The sequence below is a fragment of the Diabrotica virgifera genome, chromosome 4, assembly GCF_917563875.1.
Source record: "Diabrotica virgifera virgifera chromosome 4, PGI_DIABVI_V3a".
In the NCBI taxonomy this organism is placed as follows: Eukaryota; Metazoa; Arthropoda; class Insecta; order Coleoptera; family Chrysomelidae; genus Diabrotica; species Diabrotica virgifera.
Window position 1 is genome coordinate 138,190,581 of NC_065446.1, and position 3,574 is coordinate 138,194,154.

At 36.4% G+C, this 3,574-nt stretch overlaps 1 pseudogene; it reads left to right on the forward strand.

Annotated features, from left to right (window-relative positions):
• The first annotated feature begins 2,792 nt into the window (after positions 1 to 2,792).
• On the forward strand, positions 2,793 to 2,889 carry LOC114339679 (U2 spliceosomal RNA; annotated as a pseudogene).
• The last annotated feature ends 685 nt before the right edge of the window (positions 2,890 to 3,574 follow it).

Here is a 3,574-nt window from a genome sequence, read left to right on the forward strand (position 1 = left end):
CGTCACTGGTTGTAATAGCGTAAAAAATGGGATGTCTTGCATAAAAAAACGGGCATTATGATATAGTTTTGGGGGATATATTATATTCGAATAAAATTGTTCCCATACGTCTACAGTCTACATCGATAAAAGAAGTATTGTGATTTTTCCGAAATTTCTTAATCACTGACCAGAATGTTTTCGAGTCCCTGCTGTTTGCAAGTTGAGAATACAGGTTATGAAAATATATATGTTTTTTCTTTTTAATTATTTGTCTATAGGCTTTTTTTATGTCATTGTTTTATAGGGGTCGCGAAAGTTATTTGCTTTAGCTGTTTTGAGGCTTTTTTCATGTTGTTTTTAGCTGAGGTACATACATGATCAAACCATGGAGGACTTTGCCTGATACACGACGGAAAAGATTTTTCTTTACAAAGTTGTAATTGCGAAGCAGTTTCTTTAATTGCTGACAATAGATTATTGTATAGTTCCTGTGCATCAATATTTATAATTTAGAAAAAGGCAAGGTCAGTATTCCATTGATATATAGTTTTTTTTGTATAGGTAGGAAGTGCTTTTTTGAAACGACTTTCTCGAAAAAAGTCGGAAACGCAAGTTACCAGTATACCAAAGTGGTTAGAAGGGCTGTTATGGTTCATTACACATAAATCTTGGATAATAGGTATTGCACTGTTCTGGATAAATGCTAAGTCAATTACACTATTTTCAGCTTTGCTAATGTGAGTAAATTGTGCCGGTGTATCAGACTCAGTCCTCCCATTAAGTAGACATAAAGAGTTGGTGTTCATGAAGTCAATAATATGGCGCCCCTTAGCATTTAAAACCATGTCATTGCTTAGACGATACTTCGATAGATTTGTGCCCTCCAGCATCTCTGGCGGAACTTCTCCAATATCTGATATTCTACTGTTAAAGTCACCGCCGATTAGAAGTGGAACATCGAAATGGTTTTCTAGAATTTCCGACAGAGATATTTGAAAAAGTTCTAGAATATACACAATATCTAAGGACGGTTTAAAATATACTGTGCAAATAATAATAGACTCTTCCGAAGGAGAAACCAGTCTGTAAAATAGCCACCACGGTGTTTTTTTCTAAAATTACACAGTTTTATACATTTTTATAAAATATGCAGATACCACCGCTTGCTCTGCCCAAGGATTTCTTCTTCGAAGCAGGACTACTTATACCATTATAGGATGACAAAACAATTGACGAATTATTACACTCATTAAGTAGCCATGTTTCAGTAAGACATAAAACCGAACAATCATCGTAATCTCTAACAAATTTATCCAGATTGGCAAATCCTTGGCTGTTCCAAAATGTGTACTATTTTGAATGACTGCTATTCAGGTACAGATGAGTTTGCCCCACATAAAGCAGACTTTGAAGTCTTGAGTCCCTTTTCACGTCTAGGTGATTCCTGTTCCTCTCTACCACGTTTGGTTGTTCCTCTTGTAATTATAGGTACAGTCGAACCCGCTTAATAGAATACCTCTTATAGGAATATCCCGCTTTAAGGAATAGAAATTTGAGGTTCCGAAAGGTTTCTACTAGCCACCATTGATGGATTATTAGAATATCCCGGTTATAAGAATACTTTTGCTTGGCACGATAGCAATTCCAATAAGCGGGTTCGACTGTATTTTGTTTATGTATCTAATCGTTAAATTTTTCTCCCCATTATCTATACGACTTTGTAGCTCTGTTCGTAATTCAGCTAGATATTTTGACTGGCAAGGTGTCAGATCTTGTTTTATATATATGTTTGAGTTTGAGTTTTGATTCAGTTTAGATTTATTTTTAAGAACAAAAAAGGCATCTTCACTGGACATCATAGTAACTTTCAGCGGCCTTGGTTTCATATCTTGGCGAGGATAGCCAAGCCGGCGATGCGAAGCTATTTGTAAGTTAGGAGCTACCTGATTTAATATTTGTTGTGCATTAACTTCATCGGATTCTGTATTTTCTGGAACAGCCATGAGTAAAACATTTTTTCCCTTTGTTTTCTATCAGCCAGCTCTATAAGGATATTTTCGGGAGGAGAAGATTCTATTTTCTGGATTTTAATTTTTTAGTTGTTCGTTTTTTCTTCTTAGAACCGCTATTTTCGAGATGCAAGCGTCAATTTTTGTCGACTGAGAATTTACTAAATTATGTAAGTCAGACATTCAAGTGTTACATGTTGCAATAGCGTTATTTAAATTAGCAAACTAAGCCATAATTGCGTTGAAATGCATTGTGCTAGCATCTGCTTCTGTGGTACAATTTTGACACTTCCATATCAACAAGGTTGCAGGTGAAAATTTTAAGGGTTGGGGTTGAGTACAAACACCGTGCCATGTTGTTTTGCATGCAGAACATTCCAGTTTGCTACAATCTGTCGGTATTGTAATTTTATGGCATGCCTGACAATTTAAATCCATTATAGTAATATTAACCGTACTATTAAAGGTACCGCTAATTACTAAAGTTTTTGTCTAATGCAATATTTAAGTTTCAATTAAGTAGATCGTTGAAATGTAAATTGTATTTCTTGTTTAAAAATTAGGTTTTTCTCCTTACAGGTGTGTTTATAGTAAAAAACTATTCAACTGTTCTAAGGCAATATTCAGGTTTCGATTGAGTAGATCGTTGAAATGTAAACTGTATTTCTTTTTTAAAAATTTAAGTTTTTCTACTTACAGTTGTGTTTACAATAAAAACTGTTCAACTTTTAAATTATATTGGTTAAATTCACAAGCCACTATTAAACGATGTTAGCTCTACGGCTGCTAGAACTAAACTCCATCGCTTCTCGGCCTCTGGCTAAGATCAAAGTGTAGTATCTGTTCTTATCATGGGTTTTTGGGATCGCTAAACACGAATATGCTATCAGAACCGACTCCCGGAGCACCTGGTTTCCAAGGTCAATGAAAGGGGCTCCTGGAGTTTCGAGGGTCTTTGGTACTACATTAATGCAAACGGATTATTTATAGGTTTTTGGGGTTGCTGAACACGAATACGTGTTTAGCAAAGACACAAGAGCACCTGGTGCCTAAGACAGGTTATCTTCTGGAGTTTCGGAGAAATCAAATGAATTACTCCAGAAGATAACTCCAGGTTTTCAACTCCAGAAGATAACCTGTCTTGGGCACCAGGTGCTCCTGTGTCTGTGCTGATCACGTATTCGTGTTCAGCAACCCAAAAACCTATAACTAATCCGTTTGCATTAATGTAGTACCAAAGACCCTCGAAACTTCACTAGCGCCTTTCATTGACCTTGAAAATCAGGTGCTCCGGGAGTTAGTCCTGGTGACATATTTGTGTTTAGCGACCTCAAAAAACCCTTCAGTAATTCATTTGCATCAATTAAATGCCGAAAACCATCTAAACTCTAGAAGATGACGTCCCTTGCAGTGACTCTGGCCACCACGTCGTCCGGAGGTCAATTCTGATGGCATATTCGTGTTTAGCGATCCCAAAAACCCATGAGTAATCTGTTTATATCAATTTAATGCCAAAAACCCTCGAAACTCTAGAAGATGACGTCCGTTAAAGGTCAAGGTCAAATTAAAGTTCGCCATTGAAT